Source organism: Poecilia reticulata, chromosome 4 (assembly GCF_904066995.2).
Source record: "Poecilia reticulata chromosome 4, P_reticulata-male-v2, whole genome shotgun sequence".
NCBI classification, from domain to species: Eukaryota; Metazoa; Chordata; class Actinopteri; order Cyprinodontiformes; family Poeciliidae; genus Poecilia; species Poecilia reticulata.
In genome coordinates this window covers 67,658-91,349 of record NC_088833.1, presented here as the reverse complement: position 1 = coordinate 91,349, position 23,692 = coordinate 67,658, and the positions used below count along the sequence as shown (strand labels likewise).

Sequence of the window (23,692 nt, the reverse complement as noted above, 5' to 3'; positions counted from 1 at the left end):
GTAGAACCCTGGATCCGCTCTTAACCCGGTAGAACCCTGGATCCGCTCTTAACCCGGTAGAACCCTGGATCCGCTCTGTAACCCGGTAGAACCCTGGATCCACTCTTAACCCGGTAGAACCCTGGATCCGCTCTGTAACCCGGTAGAACCCTGGATCCGCTCTGTAACCCGGTAGAACCCTGGATCCGCTCTGTAACCCGGTAGAACCCTGGATCCGCTCTGTAACCCGGTAGAACCCTGGATCCGCTCTTAACCCGGTAGAACCCTGGATCCGCTCTTAACCCGGTAGAACCCTGGATCCGCTCTGTAACCCGGTAGAACCCTGGATCCGCTCTGTAACCCGGTAGAACCCTGGATCCGCTCTGTAACCCGGTAGAACCCAGGTTTAGCTTATTGAAACTCAGCCAGGTCTAAAGACCTGCGGGCCCTGAATGCAGCACGGACCCACCTTCCAGAACCCGTCCAGCCTGACCCGTCTATCGGTGCTATTGGATCATGTCGCTACTTCAGACTCACCTGAATGTGTAGCACAACGTCCATGGAGTTCTGACCGTCCGTCACCTTCAGAACCACCAGGTCTTGTCTGGTCTCCGAGTCGTCATGGACGTACCTGGATGTAGGCAGAGAGCTGCTGAGCCTGGTTCTGGTTCTGGAAAACCCAGAGCCGGAGCCAGAGGGAAACATCTCCTCCAGAACCTTCTGGACAGAAACGCTTGGTGCTAATGAGACAGGAGGAAACCATGAGGAGACACCATGCTGGGGTCAACGTACGGAGCCACGAGCCCTCTGTACCGGGCCCTCTATACCGGGCCCTCTGCACCGGGCCCCCGTCACTGGGCCCTGTGCACCGGGCCCACGGCGCCACGGCACCGGGCCCACGGCAAAAACCATCTGAGCTCACAAAATCCTGGAGGTTCTGCTGCCTGACTTCCCGCCACATTGGGTCAGAACCAAACTTGAGTCAAAGCTCTGCTGAGCCCTGGATGAAGGCGGATCTCACCTGAGCTGCAGTCCTCTCAGGTCCGGCAGCCCAAACCCGCCCCCCTGCAGCAGAACCCCGCCCTGCAGCTCCAACCGACCGTGCCGGGCCGTCTTCTGCACCTCCACCCTCAGCTCGTCCTCTGGACTGTCCCGGTCCTGGACCTGCAGGTGCTCCTCTGTGACGAAGGCGGCGCCGCCCTCCTCCACTCGCAGCAGGTTGGTGAAGGCCTGAGAGACGACAGGTGAAGCAGAAACACGACCTCCATCCACTCAGAGCAGCCAGGCGACCTCTGACCTCAGGTGGGAGGTTGTCCACGGGGGTCACGGTGATATTGAAGACGAGCCCAGAGACGGTGCCGCCGTGCGGGTCGCTGACGGAAAACACAAACTGCACCAAGAGCGGGTCGGGGCCGATGTCCTCCACTGGCGGCATGAAGGCCACCTTCCTGTGGTGGACGGCGTGCTGCAGGGCAGAACATGGAGGACGGTCACTGGAGCCCAGAGAGCCGGTTCTGGAGGACCTGGAGGACGGCGAATCTGGACCCGGCAGGAAAGATGCAAACCCAGATGAACTAGTTTCTCTTGAGCAGCAAGTCGCCACGTTCTCCAGCCGCAGGGATTCAGTAAAACTACTGCAGCCGAAAACAATCCAGGTGAGAGGAAGAAAAGACCAAATGCCTTCGACTGGAGTATAAAACACAGAACTGCTAAATGTGCAGAAACGCTAAATCGTGTGTTAATGAACGACCTGACAAAGAGATTCTCACCAACCAGGACTCAGACTGATAAAACCCATTTTCACATTGATTTGCTGAAATATACTGAGAGACTAAAACGACTTTATAATTTATTCAAAATGTTTGTTCAGGTTTCTGTCTATTGATATTAAGACCTACATGAAGAACAGAGCGACAGTAACTGATGATAGTTTTAGTGCCATGTTTACTGTGTTGTATTAGTAATCAGCTTAATTTAATTATCACAAAGCAATTTACTAATTTAGTTAGAATAAAATCACCTGAAGCTGTGGAAGAAATGAAAGCAGAATTATTGAACTATAATTGGCCAAATGTTGATAATAACCAGTCTGTGCTAGCTGTCACTGCTAGCCAGCTAACAGCTAGCTGTCACTGCTAGCCAGCTAACAGCTAGCTGTCACTGCTGCTAGCTGTCACTGCTAGCCAGCTAACAGCTAGCTGTCACTGCTAGCCAGCTAACAGCTAGCTGTCACTGCTAGCCAGCTAACAGCTAGCTGTCACTGCTGCTAGCTGTCACTGCTAGCCAGCTAACAGCTAGCTGTCACTGCTAGCCAACAGCTAGCTGTCACTGCTAGCCAGCTAACAGCTAACCAGTCTGCGCTAGCTGTCACTGCTAGTTCCGATCCAGGACCGGTTCTGATCCAGTCAGGACCGGTTCTGATGAAGACTGGACCCGATGTGGCGAAACTCTGAGCTCATTTATTCATCTGCAACATCTGACCTCCTCCCCCCAGCACCGTAACGTGGTTCTGATCCGGTTCTGACCCGGTTCTGTGTGTCCCACCTGAGTGAAGGACTTCAGAGCCGGCACGGTCGGGTCCTTCTTCACCGCGCCGCTGCTGTCAGTGTAGAACAGACGACCCGCATCCATCAGTCTGGAAGGAGAGACATGGTGAACAGGCCCGGTCAGAGTCCGACCCGACGGACTCTGACCGGGTTCTGGTTCCGTACCCGGGCCGGAGTGGGCTGAAGCAGGACTGCGTGACGATGTAGGTCAGCTCAGAGTCTGGATTTTCTCTGTCTGTGAAGTGAAGCTGAGACGGCGAGACGTGGACCACCTCCGTCTCCATGACGACCAGAGACCGGACCGTACCGGGAGCCTCTACCGGGACCATGTCCTTCACCGGGAACACGTGGACCACCACCGTCTGCAGGCAGAGGACAGGACAGCTGGGAGGACAACTGGGAGGACAGGACAGCTGGGAGGACAGCTGGGAGGACAGGACGCCCCAGAGGACAGGACGCCTGAGAGGACTGGACGCCTGAGAGGACAGGACGTCCCAGAGGACAGGACGTCCCAGAGGACAGGACGTCCCAGAGGACAGGACGCCCCAGAGGCCGTCAGACTCACGTATGTCTGGGACAGGTTGGGCGGCTGGTGGCTGTCGGACAGCAGGAAGTCAAAGGTGTCCTCAAAGGTCTCGTCTCCTGAGTGCTGGTAGTAGATCTGTCCCTGAATCAGGTCTCTTTGCAGGAAGCTGTCCACAGGGACACCTGCAGGACATGAAGCTGGACGGTTGGTCTGAACCAGTGGACTCCAGTCCTGCGTCTCGAACACACCTGGACCAAGTGGACGTCTTGCTGCCTTTAGCTGGCTGACCGCTGGAGACGGATTCGTCCATTTGACTCAGGTGTGTCGGAGCAGGGATGCATCTAAAAGCTGCAGCGTCCCGAGGACCGGACTTCCCCTCACCTGATGTACGAGGCTGGAAGACCTTGAGTCTCCAGATTCTCTCACCTGGCAGCGTGGGGGTCGTCTCACCTGTCTGGAGGGCGGAGCTCTTCCTGACCAGCCGGCCTGCGCGTGGCGCGCTCACCACCTGGTACAGGATGAGGTCGTCGCTGGAGTCCATGTCGGCGGCCAGCAGCAGGAACTCCTGCAGCCGCACGGCGCCGCCCTCCGCCACCTCCACCGCCACGTTGTTGATGAGGAACGGCGGGGAGTCGTCCTTCGGCAGGATGTTGATGGGGAACTTGTGGCGGATGCTGTGTTGGCCGTCGCTGATGCGGAAGACGATGTGGTCACGGGTGGAGTCACTGTCGGAGTGATGGTAGACGACCACGCCCTCCTTCAGGTCCTGCACCTGGAACATGAAGGCCTTCACACCTGGAGGCAGCAGACATCACATGACCAGGGTCAGCTTTGTTTGAGCAGAGCAGGATGGGATCGTTCAGGTGGTGGGCGGGGCTCTATGTGGTGGGCGGGGCTTCGGGTGGTGGGTTAGGGTGGTGGGCGGGGCTTCCAGTGGGGATTCAGGTGGTGGGCGGGGCTTTATGTGGTGGGCGGGGCTTCCAGTGGGGATTCAGGTGCTGGTCGGGCCTTCATGTGGTGGGCGGGGCTTCAGCTGTCACCTGCATCCAGGAGATCTGCCAACTTCTGTTTCAAAATTGAACATCTTTTTCCGTTTCGCAGTGACCCGGCTCACCTGGTTCATCCTGGTTCATGGAAACCATTATCACTGCTAATGCTACTTTAAATACCTTAAATATTAGAGTAACAGTTTTATTACTGCTATCATCACCGTGTTCCAAATTATTATGCAAATTGGATTTAAGTGTCATAAAGATTCAGTTTTTTGTTGTGCTATTAAATTTATAGATGTTTTTGTGTCTAATGAGCTTCAGATTAACGGAAACCTGCTGAAGGAGGGCGATCAAGCAGCCTGGGGGAGAGAGAGGATCAGCAGCCTTATGCTGCTGTGGCTGATCCACAGCAAAGATGGGTTTGTGCAGACAGAGGCTCAGTGAGGAAGGTTTCTGCTGGACATCAGGTGACCAGCGCCAGTGGACTGGACCTCGGCTGAGTCGGGTCCGTCCCTGTAAAGGGTGTATTTTTATGCAACCACTTATTTAATGTTGCATTTTTCATTATTTGGTAGAAATCCGTTTTCATGTCATCTTTTAAAATTACACCCAAAAAGATCCTGATTAGTTTGTAAAATGACCCCCAGAGGGGTGAAAACTTTTTACACACATTGGTTGATAAGTTCTGCTGCAGTGAAACCCGATTGGGTCGACTCTCCGTCTCCTGCTGCCTCAACATGAGAAACTTGTTTGTCCTACATGGACGAAGCGTCTCCATCTGTCCGACGCCACCGGCCAACATGGACCGCTTCCAGTCACATCCACACTGATCCAATTACCGTCCCGGCGCCGCCCAACTGGACCGCACCTTAGGTTGGCGCCTGCAGGCACGCGAGCGCAGAGCCGGGCCAACGCGTGGCGTCCTTCCCGAGGACGGGGACTTCCTGCCGAGGACGGGGACTTCCTGCCGAGGACGGGGACTTCCTGCCGAGGACGGGGACTTCCTGCCGTCCTCTGCCAGGCGGACAGAAGGCCAAGGTCAGCAGACAGCTTGAGGGACGCGCTGGCCCGGCCCGGACCTCGTTAGCGAGAGGACCGGGGGGAACCGGGCCGCCGTCCGGGACCGGGGGGAACCGGGTCCACCAGACGCAGACTGCTCAGTAATTGGGCCCAAAGGTGGTTCTGGGCAGCCGGCCCAATCCGGCAGAGACGGGCCGCAGAGACCGTGAGGCAGGCAGCCGGCCATTTGACTGGAGGCGCTGTTCTGGACCGCCTGGCGACTGGGCTGGACCGGGCTGGACTGGTGATCTGTGGGTTGTCTGCTCCTCAGAGACCCAACATCTTCTGCTGCTCCAGCAGAACCAGCAGAACCCGGGCTTCCAGCGCTGGGTAGCAGAGGAAGAGGATTCTGCCGGATCCAGCAGAACCGGAACCGGCTCCGTGTGTCTGGCTGACAGCTCTCCTCCTCCTCTCCCTCAGCAGCATATGTCTCGTCTCCCTGCATGTGTTTCCTAATCAGGTGTAAAATCGGCCAAGGCCACTTTGCCCACGGCGACCTCTGACCCCGCCCCCGCCCTGCCAGCCCGCTGCCGCCGTTCGGATGGAGCAGCAGATTGGAGGCGCTGATGGCTTTCATGGCGCCGTGAACATGGAGCAGATGCACCTCATGCACACACACACACACACACAGGCAGAGACACACACAGGCAGAGACACACACACACACAGGCAGAGACACACACAGGCAGAGACACACACAGGCAGAGACACACACACACACAGGCAGAGACACACACAGGCAGAGACACACACAGGCAGAGACACACACACGCAGAGACACACACAGGCAGAGACACACACACAGGCAGAGACACACACAGGCAGAAACACACACAGGCAGAGACACACACAGGCAGAGACACACACACACACAGGCAGAGACACACACAGGCAGAGACACACACAGGCAGAGACACACACACACACAGGCAGAGACACACACAGGCAGAGACACACACAGGCAGAGACACACACAGGCAGAGACACACACACACGCAGAGACACACACAGGCAGAAACACACACAGGCAGAGACACACACAGGCAGAGACACACACAGGCAGAAACACACACAGGCAGAGACACACACAGGCAGAGACACACACAGGCAGAAACACACACAGGCAGAGACACACACACACACACACACACACAGGCAGAGACACACACAGGCAGACACACACACAGGCAGAGACACACACAGGCAGAAACACACACAGGCAGAAACACACACAGGCAGAGACACACACACACACAGGCAGAAACACACACACACAGGCAGAGACACACACAGGCAGAGACACACACAGGCAGAAACACACACAGGCAGAGACACACACACACACAGGCAGAGACACACACAGGCAGAAACACACACAGGCAGAGACACACACACAGCAACACACACGTTTGCCTAGCTGTCTTTGTTCACACCTCAGTCCTAAATCTGACCCCGGCTGGTTCAAACAAACATCAGTTCATTGGGTCAGTTTTCAAACCTGTGACCCAGCATGACCTTTGACCTCTCCTGAGACAGAGACCCTGGTCCCAGCCCGGTCCTCTGAACGGGTTTGGGTCTCAGCGTTCAGTGAATCGTCTTTATTTGGACTCAAGTAGAACCTGATCAGTAAAAGTTACCTAACAACACAGAAGAAGTTCTTCTGACGCTGATGGACCCAGTAATGTGTTGGTTCTGGTTCTGAGCACCAACATGGACCCGGCCAGCTTCTAATACTGGTTCAGACGATAATGGGCGGCACGGTTCAGCTACGGGGCAAGAGACAGGTTCTGACCAGGTTCTGACCAGGTTCTGACCAGGTTTAAACCAGGTTCTGACCAGGTTTAGACCAGGTTCTGACCAGGTTTAAACCAGGTTCTGACCAGGTTTAAACCAGGTTCTGACCAGGTTTAGACCAGGTTCTGACCAGGTTTAAACCAGGTTCTGACCAGGTTTAAACCAGGTTCTGACCAGGTTTAAACCAGGTTCTGACCAGGTTTAGACCAGGTTTAAACCAGGTTTAAACCAGGTTCTGACCAGGTTTAAACCAGGTTCTGACCAGGTTTAGACCAGGTTAAACCAGGTTTAAACCAGGTTCTGACCAGGTTTAGACCAGGTTAAACCAGGTTCAGACCAGGTTCTGACCAGGTTTAGACCAGGTTCTGACCAGGTTTAAACCAGGTTCTGACCAGGTTTAAACCAGGTTCTGACCAGGTTCTGACCAGGTTTAAACCAGGTTCTGACCAGGTTTAAACCAGGTTCTGACCAGGTTCTGACCAGGTTGAAACCAGGTTCTGACCAGGTTCTGACCAGGTTCTGACCAGGTTTAAACCAGGTTCTAATCAGGTTCTGACCAGGTTCTAACCAGGTTCTAACCAGGTTCTGACCAGGTTCTGACCAGGTTTAGACCAGGTTCTGACCAGGTTTAGACCAGGTTAAACCAGGTTTAAACCAGGTTCTGACCAGGTTTAGACCAGGTTAAACCAGGTTCAGACCAGGTTCTGACCAGGTTTAGACCAGGTTCTGACCAGGTTTAAACCAGGTTCTGACCAGGTTTAAACCAGGTTCTGACCAGGTTCTGACCAGGTTTAAACCAGGTTCTGACCAGGTTTAAACCAGGTTCTGACCAGGTTCTGACCAGGTTGAAACCAGGTTCTGACCAGGTTCTGACCAGGTTCTGACCAGGTTTAAACCAGGTTCTAATCAGGTTCTGACCAGGTTCTAACCAGGTTCTAACCAGGTTCTGACCAGGTTCTGACCAGGTTTAGACCAGGTTCTGACCAGGTTTAGACCAGGTTCTAATCAGGTTCTGACCAGGTTCTAACCAGGTTCTAACCAGGTTTAAACCAGGTTCTAACCAGGTTCTGACCAGGTTCTAACCAGGTTCTAACCAGGTTCTGACCAGGTTCTGACCAGGTTTAGACCAGGTTCTGACCAGGTTTAGACCAGGTTCAGACCAGGTTCTGACCAGGTTTAGACCAGGTTCTGACCAGGTTTAGACCAGGTTCAGACCAGGTTCTGACCAGGTTTAGACCAGGTTCTGACCAGGTTTAAACCAGGTTCTGACCAGGTTTAAACCAGGTTCTGACCAGGTTCTGACCAGGTTTAAACCAGGTTCTGACCAGGTTTAAACCAGGTTCTGACCAGGTTCTGACCAGGTTGAAACCAGGTTCTGACCAGGTTCTGACCAGGTTTAAACCAGGTTCTAATCAGGTTCTAACCAGGTTCTAACCAGGTTCTGACCAGGTTCTGACCAGGTTTAGACCAGGTTCTGACCAGGTTCTGACCAGGTTCTGACCAGGTTTAGACCAGGTTCTGACCAGGTTCTGACCAGGTTCTGACCAGGTTCTGACCAGGTTTAAACCAGGTTCTAATCAGGTTCTGACCAGGTTCTGACCAGGTTTAGACCAGGTTCTGACCAGGTTTAAACCAGGTTCTAATCAGGTTCTGACCAGGTTCTAACCAGGTTCTGACCAGGTTCTGACCAGGTTTAGACCAGGTTCTGACCAGGTTCTGACCAGGTTCTGACCAGGTTTAAACCAGGTTCTAATCAGGTTCTGACCAGGTTCTGACCAGGTTCTGACCAGGTTCTGACCAGGTTCTGATCGAGCTGAATCCGATCAGAATATCCTGGTCGGTGTGTTTTTCCGGGTATGTCCATGTAAACGTGCCTGCTGAGATGTTCTGGTTCTGATGTCTGGAGGTGTAAATGGACCCGTCGGATATTCTAGAAGGAAAAGCTTAATACTGGAGGGGCTCTTCCCTGACCTCTGACCCCTCACCTCTGACGCTGAGGCGCCCGTGCGTCGGTCCGTCCACAGCCACCAGGTGAACGGCGTTGATGTTGTCCTTGTCCACGACCTGCAGCTCCTCCCAGGTGATTGGCCGGGACTGACCCTCCAGCAGGTCCAGACCTGAGGCGTTCAATGTCTGTCAGAAATCTGTTCATTGATGCTGGCGGTAAAAAGCAACGTACCCATGTTCCAGGAGACTCGAGGTGCGTTTGTTTCCGACATCCTGATGGACAGGTGGACCAGGATGGACGGGCTGCTGGTAAAGAACCCGTCTAGTGCCTGGAACTCCACCTGAAGAGGACACAGAGGTGTGAACCGGTTCTACTGGGTCAGAACCAGAGCCCTGTTGACTGACCAGCGCTGTCTGGATCTGGACGGTACCTGCAGGGTCCGGCGGAGGCTCTGGCTGCTGTTGGGGGGCTGGTAGGCCACCTTCATGTCATGCAGGTCCAGCCAGGTGAAGGACCCGACCGGCCTGCTGTGGTCCTCCAGGTGTGTGATGTACCCCTCCACAGGGGGCGCCGTGACGTTAAACACCAGCCGGTCCTGCGGCGTCTCGGGGTCAGTGGCGTCCAGCGTGGCAGTGCTGAGCGGGGTGAGGATGAACTGGTCCACCTCCAGGATGGAAGAGGCCATGAAGCCGGGCTTGGGGGGCTGGTTCTGCACCGCACCTTGGATCAGAACCGGCAGCCACAGCGCCTGTGACTGAGAGAAGCAGAAAACGATGTTAAAATGCACACGACATCCAGAAGCATGTGGAAATCGGTATGATGCATGGATGGGATCGTATGCGTCAGGAGATGGAAGAATGTTTAGATCCGTTAGCTGGGCTGGCGCTAAACACGCCGCACCACCACGCTGCCTCCGAACCGCCTGCTTCCTGCCGTACCTCCAGCAGCTTCCGGGTTGCCTGCTCCCTCAGCTCCACCCGGATTGGGATGTAGTCTGTGTCAGGGGACGGAGGACTGAGGTGTTGGTACCTCAGTCCGGAGCTCAGGAAGTTCTGGCAGCTGGTTTTAAGGAACTGGACCTCGGTGGTGTGGTGGAGACACGGCTTGTTTCCAGAACAGACTTCCTCCACCTGCCGGCCTAGAGGAGAGGAGACGGTTCTGTTGGGCTCAGATGAAAACCAGATGAAGGTCACGGCTGACCAGGTGTTCTGAACCGGAGACCTGAGTTGTCCTGGTTGACCAGCCGGCCGATTGTTGGGAACTTGGTTTCTGCGGACATCAGCCTGACGGTGCAGGCCAGGTCGTCTTGGGTCCTGATGTTCAGCACGGTGCTGTTGAGGGCGTTGGACAATCCAAAGAACCGAGGAACCACCAGAGCACTGCTGCCCAGCTCCGCCACACTGGACCCTCCATCCACCACCTTGACCCGCAGCACCACTGTCTCCACCTGCATGTCTGAATCTGTGAACCTGAGGAAGGAGAACTTACATTCTGGGTTCTGGTACCACAAACAGAGAAAAACCCAGCTGGTCCAATAAGACCAGAGCAGGTTCTAGTGTCAGAAACATTGGAAGATTCTGGTTCTGTTGGGTGTGGCCCGTCTCAGTGTGTGTTCCTACCGATATACTCGGAGCAGCACTGAGTCCTCGTCCAGCAAAGGACTCCCATTGTGAACATATCTGACCTCATCCTTCAGGAACCTGCAGTCAAACATCTGTGGAGCAAAAACCCAGTAAGTCCCCAGGCCCAGTCACCTGACCTGCTACAGTCACTCTCACCTGGGGAGTCAACTTCCCCACCCATTGGGTCACTGGCTCGTCCAGTACCACCTCGACCTTGCAGCCGGAGCTCGGATCCACTTGGATCTCCAGGTCCGACTCAGTGATGGACACCGAGCGACCTCGGAGGACCTGCACACCAGGATTCACTTTCACCATGAAGCGGGAGCAGCTAGCCGAAACCAGGAAGAGCAGCAGGACCAGAACCGCTCCAGCCATGATGGGTCCCTGAACGCCTCGTTTACCGGTTTATCTGAGGAACTTCATGGCCGCCACCGTGTCCATCTGCAGCCTGCAGGAAAACATGAGGAAACGTCTCAGTCCTGACTCATTCACAAACTCCACGACTCAGAGGAAACACGAGTCGAGCAGTGGGACAAGAGGAACAACACGTTTTAGCTAAATCCAGCCTGACCTTTGACCTGTAAGTCACATGGATCCTGAGTTGGTTCTCTATAACAGCCAGATCCCCGATAGGAATGTCTGACCCAGCAGGCAGACTAATTCAGATGAGCTGTGCAGAAATATTCGCAGGAACATCTGACCCTTATCATCATGGTACCACCTCTGACCAGCAGCCTGGCTGCAGGGCCTGGAGAACGGATCTCAGCTGGAGTCCAACAGGACATCTTCCTCTCGGCTCCTCGGGCTGAAGGACCCAACCAGGATCAGGTGTTGATCCCTAGGTTTACGTCTGCTTTAATCACGGATGTTCTGCCGTTTAACCAGACGGTCTTCTTCTTCTTCTCTTCACAGTAATGCTGCGTTCAGCCATCTGTGCTCAGAGTTAACCTTTTACCTCCTGAGAGTAATCTAGCTGTTCTGAGGTCAGTTTGCAGCTGAACCCTGCAGTGATTCGTTCCCTGGTGATTCCCGGATCAACTAGCGAAGCAGACAGACCCGGTCTGACGGTTTCAGATTCAAAGAACCAGGAGAAGATCAAGTTTGAGAAAAAAGCTGAACAAACCTGAAGCTGCTGCTATTGTTCCCCTCCGTCTCTTCAGAATGAAGCACAGATCTTCAGCAGCTCGCTGCGCCTCCACACATCTGGTTTCAGCACACTGAGGAGAGGAAGGAGAGAGGAAGGGGGGGCAGGAAGTTTCACAGCCTCGTCTCTCCGTCCGCCTGGGAGGCGAACTAATGACTCGGGTCCCTCAGAGGGACGAGTCCTGACCTGCACTGAGACAGAGTCGCCCTCATCTGGCAGCTGGACCAGGAAACTACTGCAGCAAATACACTGGACCAGAAAACTACTCCAGCACATACACTGGACCAGAAAACTACTGCAGCAAATACACTGGACCAGAAAACTACTGCAGCACATACACTGGACCAGAAAACTACTCCAGCAAATACACTGGACCAGAAAACTACTGCAGCAAATACACTGGACCACCAGAAAACTACTCCAGCAAATACACTGGACCAGAAAACTACTCCAGCAAATACACTGGACCAGAAAACTACTGCAGCAAATACACTGGACCAGAAAACTACTGCAGCAAATACACTGGACCAGAAAACTACTGCAGCAAATACACTGGACTGGAAAACTACTGCAGCAAATACACTCCAGCAAATACACTGGACCAGAAAACTACTGCAGCAAATACACTGGACTGGAAAACTACTGCAGCAAATACACTCCAGCAAATACACTGGACCAGAAAACTACTGCAGCAAATACACTGGACCAGAAAACTACTGCAGCAAATACATTGGACCAGGAAACTACTGCAGCAAATACACTGGACCAGAAAACTACTGCAGCAAATACACTGGACCAGAAAACTACTGCAGCAAATACACTGGACCAGAAAACTACTGCAGCAAATACACTGGACCAGAAAACTACTGCAGCAAATACACTGGACCAGAAAACTACTGCAGCAAATACACTGGACCACCAGAAAACTACTCCAGCAAATACACTGGACCAGAAAACTACTGCAGCAAATACACTCCAGCAAATACACTGGACCACCAGAAAACTACTACAGCAAATACACTCCAGCAAATACACTGGACCACCAGAAAACCACTACAGCAAATACACTGGACCAGGAAACTACTCCAGCACATACACTGGACCAGAAAACTACTGCAGCAAATACACTGGACCAGAAAACTACTGCAGCAAATACACTGGACCAGAAAACTACTGCAGCAAATACACTGGACTGGAAAACTACTGCAGCAAATACACTCCAGCAAATACACTGGACCAGAAAACTACTGCAGCAAATACACTGGACCAGAAAACTACTGCAGCAAATACACTGGACCAGAAAACTACTGCAGCAAATACACTGGACCAGAAAACTACTACAGCAAATACACTGGACCAGAAAACTACTGCAGCAAATACACTCCAGCAAATACACTGGACCAGAAAACTACTGCAGCAAATACACTCCAGCAAATACACTGGACCAGAAAACTACTACAGCAAATACACTGGACCAGAAAACTACTGCAGCAAATACACTCCAGCAAATACACTGGACCAGAAAACTACTGCAGCAAATACACTGGACCACCAGAAAACTACTCCAGCAAATACACTGGACCAGAAAACTACTGCAGCAAATACACTCCAGCAAATACACTGGACCACCAGAAAACTACTACAGCAAATACACTCCAGCAAATACACTGGACCACCAGAAAACCACTACAGCAAATACACTCCAGCAAATACACTGGACCACCAGAAAACCACTACAGCAAATACACTGGACCAGGAAACTACTCCAGCACATACACTGGACCAGAAAACTACTGCAGCAAATACACTGGACCAGAAAACTACTGCAGCAAATACACTGGACCAGAAAACTACTGCAGCAAATACACTGGACTGGAAAACTACTGCAGCAAATACACTCCAGCAAATACACTGGACCAGAAAACTACTGCAGCAAATACACTGGACCAGAAAACTACTGCAGCAAATACACTGGACCAGAAAACTACTGCAGCAAATACACTCCAGCAAATACACTGGACCAGAAAACTACTACAGCAAATACACTGGACCAGAAAACTACTGCAGCAAATACACTCCAGCAAATACACTGGACCAGAAAACTACTGCAGCAAATACACTGGACCACCAGAAAACTACTCCAGCAAATACACTGGACCAGAAAACTACTGCAGCAAATACACTCCAGCAAATACACTGGACCACCAGAAAACCACTACAGCAAATACACTGGACCAGGAAACTACTCCAGCACATACACTGGACCAGAAAACTACTGCAGCAAATACACTGGACCAGAAAACTACTGCAGCAAATACACTGGACCAGAAAACTACTGCAGCAAATACACTGGACTGGAAAACTACTGCAGCAAATACACTCCAGCAAATACACTGGACCAGAAAACTACTGCAGCAAATACACTGGACCAGAAAACTACTGCAGCAAATACACTGGACCAGAAAACTACTACAGCAAATACACTGGACCAGAAAACTACTGCAGCAAATACACTCCAGCAAATACACTGGACCAGAAAACTACTGCAGCAAATACACTGGACCACCAGAAAACTACTCCAGCAAATACACTGGACCAGAAAACTACTGCAGCAAATACACTCCAGCAAATACACTGGACCACCAGAAAACTACTACAGCAAATACACTCCAGCAAATACACTGGACCAGGAAACTACTCCAGCACATACACTGGACCAGAAAACTACTGCAGCAAATACACTGGACTGGAAAACTACTGCAGCAAATACACTCCAGCAAATACACTGGACCAGAAAACTACTGCAGCAAATACACTGGACCAGAAAACTACTGCAGCAAATACACTGGACCAGAAAACTACTGCAGCAAATACACTGGACTGGAAAACTACTGCAGCAAATACACTCCAGCAAATACACTGGACCACCAGAAAACTACTCCAGCAAATATCCTGGACCACCAGAAAACTACTCAAGAAAATGTAGGAAATAAAAGTATAGACTAGGAAATATCCAGACTCCAGAGGAAAAAAACAGAATGAGAAATAAAATGTCTGAAACTAGAGTTCAGTTCCAGGAAATACCCCATCCCAGAATCAGTAATCAGTGTTGAGAAAATGAGTGGACTCCAGTGAATAGACGCCACCAGCTGGAGGCGCCATTTCTACTGCCAGGGTTCTGAAAGGACCAAGAACTGGACCTCTCCTTGTTCAAGGTCCGGTTCTTCTCCAGTTCTGGAATGTGAAACCAAACATGGAGACGTTTGGACTTCCCCTTCGTCCGTCTTCTCTGGTCTGTTGTTCTCATCAGGAGACAGACTGCTCTCCCAGCACGCTGCGGCCCGGTTTCTGACCCGGTTAATGGAAGAACCAGGAGCAGGAAGCGGTAAATAAATCCGGATCGTGTTTTGACTTGATGTGTTCTTGTTCAGTCAGAAAAAGCTGCTTCACAGCAGCTGAACAGAACCAGAACCGCCTCCTAACAGCGGACTGAGCCAGGTAACAGGGCCTGGTCTCCTGCAGAACCCCAGCTGGTTCTGGTCCAGAGGCCAGCTGGTTCATCAGCTCCCAGTTTGACCAGTTCAGCCTGGAACCAGTCAGAGGGAACTGAAACATCCTGGGCTTTCACTGAAGCGGGTTTGAAAACTTTAGTATTTCTCAGATCTTAATTTTGTGCTAAATAAATCGCAGCATGGTCCCTGTTTGTCGTTCGGGCCCCCAGAACCCGGCCCCCGTTCTCTGTCCTCCTGGACGGAACCTGCAGCCCGGTTGTCTGTCAGACGGATTTACGCTGATCGGATCTTGGCTGCCAGGAACGGCGCCGCTGCCTGATCCGTTCTGACTGCTACCCTTTTGCCGTGGTGACTTCAGAGCTGGCCGCGGCGCTTGGCCCCCTGCCCACCGCTCCGGGGCCCCGGGGCCCCTGTCAGCCTGACGTTGTGACTCCTCTGCTGCTTGAAATTAATTTTCTTCCTCACTGACCCAGAATGAAGTCCTGGAAGCGGCGGCGGGATGTTCTGCTACTTTGTTGATGCTCAGTTTGGGAAGTTCTGGCTGCCGAATCTGCAGGATCCCAACAGAACCATCCGCCCCAGCTGGTGGGCCCGTTCCCGCCCCAGAGGGCCCGTTTCCAGGTGAGCAGCCTCCAGTCGGACCGCAGGGGTTCCGTGTTGGCAGCGGAACCAGGCAGTGGGTCGCTGCCAGCCTCATGGCTCGGATTCAGCCGGATGGCACCGGCCCACGGAGCGCTACCGATCCGGAGAGTCCAGCTCTTCATCACTGGGGAAACATCATCATCATCATTTGGCTGTGAGGAAACGATCAGAACCAGAACCACCAGTACAGTCCAGGAGGAAATGATCCAAAACGTCCGGATCAGCCGTGGTTCTGATTTCTACCCTCTGCTGTCCGGTTCTGGGGAAATTTCATCCCATTTCCTGCATTCATATTCTGACCCAAACTAGTTCCCAGCTGGTTCTGATGAGCCCAATCTGCCAGATTCCAGGTGAATCAGATCAGAACCAGACTGTGGGTCAGAACCCGTCTAGTGAAGTTCTGGGCTGTAATCTGACCCGGTTCTGTTGGAACCAGTAGCTCTGTGGACTGATGTCCTCTCAGGCCATTACACCCATTCAGCTCCCATACTGGTGACCTGTGGAGGTTCCCACTGGGAAGCTGTCGGTTCTGATCCGTCGCCTCCACTGACTGATGGACTGACACCACCCCCACCACCCCCACCACCCAACACCAGCGCCCCCCAGGAGTGATGGGAGAACTGGGAGGCCTGCAGGACAGCCAGCAGTCTGAGGCCGGACTAAAGCAGTGGGGGAATCAGCTCCTGAGGAGGAGGAGGACTGGTGTGTGTGTGTGTGTGTGTGTGTGTGTGTGTGTGTGTGTGTGTGTGTGTGTGTGTGTGTGTGTGTGTGTGTGTGGGGGGGGGTGTTGGGTCCGGTCTGCCCCTCCACCCACCGCCAGCAATGAGGAAAGAGGAGCTCATCCTCAGATTATGCAAATGAAGTTTTGTTTTGATGCAGAATGAGCCGGACTGGCTGCTAATGTCTCTGGAGTCGTGAAAGGGCGAGACTTCCTGGGAGAAATACCAGGGGGGGGTGGGGGTCCGGTTAGAGGGGGGGTCCGGTTGGAGGGGGTCCGGGTAATGAGCGAGGCTGGGGAGGGGGGCTGCTCCCCCAGCGTTATACATTATCATATTTCCACGTAATTACTTGGGTTTTCCACATGAAATGAGGAAGCGGCTCGACGGTGCGTTCACCGCCGCGGGAAAAGCCGACTCCGCCTTTTCTGCTGCTCCGCCACGAAGACGACCTTTGAACTTCGCATTCACTTCATCAACCACAGCCATCAAGCTGGAGAATGCATGGATCTGATCAGTGGACAGGTCAGATCGACAGGGACCTCCAGGGATCCTGAGGAAGGGTCACCAGGGGTCATGAAGGGTCACAAGGAGTTCTGAGGAATTCTGCAGAGTTGTGAGGGATTCCTGGTGATTTTAGAGATCACAAAAGATCCTGAAGGGGTCGTGACGAGTTGTGAGCGATCCTCCAGGGCCTTAGGGATCCAGAAGGGTCCTAATTGGTCTTGAGGGCTTCTGAGGGCCTCCAGCAGAGTCTGATTACAGGAAGGGAAGAGCTGAAGAATCAAACACAAACATGAAGCCTCCTGCAGCAGAGTCCAGATCTCCAGCCGGAGATCTGGAGATCTGAACTCCAGATCTCCAGCCGGGTCTACTCAGCTACTCAGAACCTTTCCCAAACTTTCTGGGCCCATCAGAACCAGATGAATGTTCATTTCTGCTGCGTCCAAAGGAAACAGAGACTATGTTTACAGGAAGAAAGGAAATAACTCCAGATGAGTGAAACCCAGGAGTCTCGGTTCTGGAGGTCCAGATTATTTCATCTATCCTGATTTCCTTTCCGGACTCTGGTCCAGTTTGCCGTCCGTCTGCGAGCTGCTCTGCTACTACGGAGATCCATGCAGAACCTGAACCAGGAAGAACTTATTTTCCAGGACCAGAACAGTCAGCTGGTTTCTGCAGGACCAAGCAGGGAAACTTCTTCATTTAATGGTCTGTACAGGACTGCTACCTGGGTGAATTGGTCCAGAACCTTTAACGTCCAGGTTATGAAGGTTAAAATCAGAGGCAATAAAACTCCAACAGACCTAATGAGAGTCCTAGAACCGACCCGTCTTATTCCATCCAGCTGTCCTCTGACTCCTCTTCGAAACTTCTCTGAAGTCCTCTGAGCCATGACCCTGCTCTCCATCCGTCCCCGGAGGTCCTGCTGTAGAAAGTCACCTGTCACCATGGGAACCGGAGGCCGCGTGGACTCAGGCAAACCCAGGACCAGAGGCCGGGGTGGCGTGCGTCCCACGGAGCGTGCTCAGTGAAGCAGCAGCGAGCAGTAGCTTCAGATTAGTCTGCAGAGAGCGGAGAGGAGCTGGCGCCGATCCGAACGTCATGCTTCATCAGCCAGTTTCTGTCTCTGCTGCTGGCTGCAGATTCATTCTGAGGCCACCGCTGACCGAGCCACTGCTGCAGTCTGAGGCCGCCACATCGGACCGAACCGGATCAGACCGAACCGGATCAGATCGGGCCACTGCTGCAGAGCGGTTTCACTCTAAAGCAGCAGCATCAGTGGTTCAGTCCAGGACAGGTTCGGTCTGATGCGGTTCAGTCTGACGTGGCGGTCCGGTCCGATGCGGTTCGGTCCAATGCAGTTCGGTTCGATGCAGTTCGGTCCGATGTGGTTCGATCTTATGCGGTTTGATTGGATGCGGTTCGGTCCGATGTGGTGGTTCGGTCCGATGCGGTTTAATCCGATGCGGTTCGGTCTGATGCAGTTTGATTGGATGTGGTTCGGTCTGATGTGGTTCGGTCCGATGCGGTTTGATCTGACATGGCGGTTCGGTCCGATGCGGTTTGATCTGACGTGGCGGTTCGGTTCGATGTGGTTTGGTCCGATGCCGTTTGATCCGATGCAATTTGGTCCTATGTGGTGGTTCGGTCCAATGTGGTGGTTCGGTCCAATGTGGTGGTTCGGTCCTATGTGGTGGTTCGGTCCTGTGTGGTGGTTCGGTCCAATGTGGTGGTTCGGTCCTATGTGGTGGTTCGGTCCTATGTGGTGGTTCGGCCCGATGCGGTTCGGTCTGATGTGGTTCGGTCCGATGCGGTTCGATCCGATGCGGTTTGATCTGATGCGGTTCGGTCCGATGCGGTTCGATCTGACGTGGCAGTTCGGTCCGATGCGGTTTGATCTGACGTGGCAGTTCGGTCCGATGCGGTTCGATCCGATGCAGTTTGATCTGACGTGGCGGTTCAGTCCGATGCGGTTTGATCTGACGTGGCGGTTCGGTCCGATGCGGTTCGGTCCGATGCGGTTCGATCTGACGTGTTGGTTCGGTCCGATGCGGTTCGGTCCGATGCGGTTCGGTCCGATGCGGTTCGATCTGACGTGTTGGTTCGGTCCGATGCGGTTCGGTCCGATGCGGTTCGATCCGATGCGGTTTGATCTGATGTGGTTCGGTCCGATGCGGTTCGATCTGACGTGGCGGTTCGGTCCGATGCGGTTCGATCTCGATCTGATGCGGTTCGGTCCGATGCGGTTTGATCTGACGTGGCGGTTCGGTCCGATGCGGTTTGATCTGACGTGGCGGTTCGGTCCGATGCGGTTCGATCCGATGCGGTTTGATCTGATGTGGTTCGGTCCGATGCGGTTCGATCTGACGTGGCGGTTCGGTCCGATGCGGTTCGATCCGATGCGGTTTGATCTGATGTGGTTCGGTCCGATGCGGTTCGATCTGACGTGGCGGTTCGGTCCGATGCGGTTCGATCCGATGCGGTTTGATCTGATGCGGTTCGGTCCGATGCGGTTCGATCTGACGTGGCAGTTCGGTCCGATGCGGTTTGATCTGATGCGGTTTGATCTGATGCGGTTCGATCCGATGCAGTTTGATCTGACGTGGCGGTTCAGTCCGATGCGGTTTGATCTGACGTGGCGGTTCGGTCCGATGCGGTTCGGTCCAATGCGGTTCGATCTGACGTGGTGGTTCGGTCCGATGCGGTTCGGTCCGATGCGGTTCGGTCCGATGCGGTTCGGTCCGATGCGGTTCGATCTGACGTGGTGGTTCGGTCCGATGCGGTTTGATCTGATGCGGTTTGATCCGATGCGGTTCGGTCCGATGCGGTTTGATCTGACGTGGCAGTTCGGTCCGATGCGGTTCGATCCGATGCGGTTTGATCTGATGTGGTTCGGTCCGATGCGGTTCGATCTGACGTGGCGGTTCGGTCCGATGCGGTTCGATCCGATGCGGTTTGATCTGATGCGGTTCGATCTGATGCGGTTTGATCTGATGCGGTTCGATCCGATGCGGTTTGATCTGACGTGGCGGTTCGGTCCGATGCGGTTCGGTCTGATGTGGTTCGGTCCGATGCGGTTCGATCTGACGTGGCGGTTCGGTCCGATGCGGTTCGGTCTGATGCGGTTCGGTCCCATGCGGTTCGATCTGACGTGGCGGTTCGGTCCGATGCGGTTTAATCCAATGCGGTTTGATCTGATGCGGTTCGATCTGATGCGGTTTGATCTGATGCGGTTTGATCTGATGCGGTTCGATCTGATGCGGTTTGATCTGATGCGGTTCGATCCGATGCGGTTTGATCTGACGTGGCGGTTCGGTCCGATGCGGTTCGGTCTGATGTGGTTCGGTCCGATGCGGTTCGATCTGACGTGGCGGTTCGGTCCGATGCGGTTCGGTCCGATGCGGTTCGGTCCGATGCGGTTCGGTCCGATGCGGTTTGATCTGATGCGGTTCGATCTGATGCGGTTTGATCTGATGCGGTTCGATCCGATGCGGTTTGATCTGACGTGGCGGTTCGGTCCGATGCGGTTCGGTCTGATGTGGTTCGGTCCGATGCGGTTCGATCTGACGTGGCGGTTCGGTCCGATGCGGTTCGGTCTGATGCGGTTCGGTCCCATGCGGTTCGATCTGACGTGGCGGTTCGGTCCGATGCGGTTTAATCCGATGCGGTTTGATCTGATGCGGTTCGATCCGATGCGGTTCGATCTGACGTGGCGGTTCGGTCCGATGTGGTTCGGTCCGATGCAGTTCGATCTGACGTGGCGGTTCGGTCCGATGCGGTTCGATCCCATGCGGTTTGATCTGACGTGGCGGTTCGGTCCGATGCGGTTCGATCCGATGCGGTTTGATCTGACGTGGCGGTTCGGTCCGATGCGGTTCGATCCGATGTGGTTCGGTCCGGTGCGGCAGCAGCTCGGTCACCTCCACCAGAGGACGGCTTGGTTTGCTGCTCAGGTTCTTTTAAATCATGTTTGTCCCTGTTTTGGGACAGCGACCCCTATCCGTCATCCTGGTCCTTCGCCGCCCCTCTGCAAAGAAGATGTAGAATACTTGCATTGAATATCATTTTATGATCAATATTACTGTCATTATTGTTGCTGTCTTGATTTGTATTGTTGTTTCTGTGATTATGATCAAAATCATTAAAAGAAAAACACATTACTGAATTATCAGTTTCCAAAGAACAAAAAAGCCATGGGAATAAAAATTATTTTTAAGGGGTTGATTATAAAATGCAATGAAAGGACATTCAACTTAAAATCAACAGGCCTATCATCAGCCAATCAGAGGGAAAAGCCATTTTCTACCGTTCGATACTAAATGTTGCACGAAGTGGCCAGATAAGTCGCATAGCAACACCAGTTTAAACTCTGAACTATTAGCAACCGACTGAGCTGCAGCATTAAAACATGGATAGAACTGTAACTACATTAATCATAGCTCTTCTTCTCTTCAGGGTTTCTGGTGGTGCAGCTCTGTGCTGCCTTCAGGAGAATGGGACATCAGAGCATCATCCATAAAACTTCATGTGGCATTTATTGTTCAAACCAGAGCTTTCAGTGGAAAAACTAAAGTTCCTTTTAATGCCATATGAGACAGAAACATGGATTATATCTTTATATAGATCTGACTATTGATTATAGATTAATAGTTTTACTGGACAGAAATGACAAAGAACAAATCTGGTTCTTAATCAAATCCTAATGAGTCAAAGTGTCATGGAGTCATCAGCCTCATGACATTAACACTGACATGAAAAATAATATTGAAGAAATAAATATATCAAATCTGATTAAAAACATAAGTGGTAAGTTTATTACTGTTATCATTACTGTTAAATATATTCCTTCTCAGTACTAGATGTGGTCTCAACAAACATGGCACAATATTATCTTACCTTTTATCTATAGTGTCCCTGTATTAACTATTGCTCAAAAGATCCTGTCATATCAGCTTATTGCTCTGTATTTAGTTTCTTAGTTAATTCTCTCATTTGTTCTTTTTCATTTAGTTTCTTTTGATTAGTTTTATCCTTTCTTGGTTTACTGTTATGTCCCCTTCAGTTTCTCTCCTGTTTTTAGTTTTATTTGGTGGTTTTTATTGACTCACCATCTTCCCTCTTCACCTGCTGCTCCGCCTCATCATCGTGTTTCAGCTGATCTGCCTCTTTGAGCTCTTTTCACTGCTCAGCGTGAATCACATTCTCTGGTCTGGATTCACATCTAGTCCGTTAAACCGCTCTATGTCGCGGTTCTCCTGTTTGTTTCTGAGTTCTGCGCAGCGTCGTTTTTACCCCCTACTGCTGCCGGGGAAAGACAGACTGATGCAGCCTGTTAAAAAAATCCCCTCAAACTGATGAGTGAGAGTTAAAAGTGCTGGTGGTGCCACTGCATACCGGACCGCTTACAGCAACGACAGCAACTAAAATGTATGGGGTTCCATTTGTGTCAAAAATAAGTAGAAGCCATATGTGTAGATGTCGGTCTATGTCGCATGTAGATGCTGCATATGTGTTCGCTGCACGTCTATGTTACATATGTCTATGTTGCATATGCGTTTGCTGCATGTGGTTCATGTCGTTGGTCCGTGTTGCTATTGCCTGTTCTCTTCGCCATTAAAAAGTCTTGAAGTAGGTCATGTCTGATCAAATAGTTTATTATATATTACAAAACTGTTGGTCTTTCAATATCAGTGGTTTCAACAAAACTGTTTTCAAAATGCTTAGATTTCTACCTCGTATTTTCTTTAGGCATTAGCAGTGGTGGAGAAAGTACTCAAAAAGTTTACTTAAGTAAAAGTACAAATACACAGACAAAAATGTACACAAGTCAAAGTAAAGTACCACATTAACATTTTACTTAAGTAAAAAAAAAGTACTGGCTTTTAAAAATACTTAAGTATTAAAAGTAAAAGTACTTGCTGAATGATTACCTAATCACTAATATCATTAAGTGTACCGATCGTATTTAATTTTAATACATTAGAAATGTGCCATTTTAATGAACAGCCACAGATAAAGCATGTTTTTATTGAGTTTACTCTGTAACATAGTTTAGACTTAGATATGTGATTCTATGCATCATAATTTCAGATGGAAACATCTGTCTCCTGTCCTAACATAACATGAACTTCACTTTTTTTGCCAGTACGGCTTTATTTTGAAAGAAATCCAACTGGCAGGGAGGACATGGAACCAAGGAGCCACGTAGCAGAGTTATAGTCAAGACCACCGAACCCGAGACCAAATCAAGACCAAGACCAGCGCTACATGACCCAATAAAATTAAGTTTACATATCATAATCGCTTCTAAAATTGATCTGAAAGATCCACATTCCCATAAAACAACTAGATATTAAATACTTAGAGCTGAAATAAATTCAACCAGTATCAATTCAAACTCTTCTTCATTCTGTTTTGCTTTCATCTCTGTAGCACAATCCGCAGAGGTCTCCTGCCATCCCTAAAAAAATAACGCCCTGGGCGGTTGCCCATATTGCCAATGTCCGAAACCACAACTGTCTGCACCATTAAACACAGCAATTAACGTAAACAACTGTAAACTATGACACTGTCCAAGGTGCAATAAGCAAGAAGTAACCAAGCAGAAGGAGGTGACTGTTCTCATCCTCCCTCCTGCTGCAACGTCTGCCACCATGACAGGAGGAAAGAGCAATGAGCATGCTCTGTGTTCTTACGTTGTTTTATTTA

General features: G+C 51.8%; 1 pseudogene across 1 annotated transcript in view; it reads right to left on the bottom strand.

The window, feature by feature from the left end:
* LOC145551350 (FRAS1-related extracellular matrix protein 1-like) overlaps positions 1–11,820 on the bottom strand; it is a 41,473-nt pseudogene extending 29,653 nt beyond the window's left edge. The window contains exons 1-15 of the transcript XR_014087148.1: positions 11,590–11,820; positions 10,623–10,914; positions 10,464–10,558; positions 10,066–10,313; positions 9,783–9,982; positions 9,275–9,598; positions 9,076–9,184; positions 8,882–9,013; positions 3,502–3,846; positions 3,091–3,233; positions 2,691–2,887; positions 2,524–2,614; positions 1,277–1,444; positions 1,001–1,209; positions 517–610 (exon numbers count right to left, since the gene is read on the bottom strand). The product of XR_014087148.1 is annotated as an FRAS1-related extracellular matrix protein 1-like (transcript). The remainder of the gene's footprint in view (positions 1–516; positions 611–1,000; positions 1,210–1,276; positions 1,445–2,523; positions 2,615–2,690; positions 2,888–3,090; positions 3,234–3,501; positions 3,847–8,881; positions 9,014–9,075; positions 9,185–9,274; positions 9,599–9,782; positions 9,983–10,065; positions 10,314–10,463; positions 10,559–10,622; positions 10,915–11,589) is intronic.
* Positions 11,821–23,692: the final 11,872 nt, after the last annotated feature.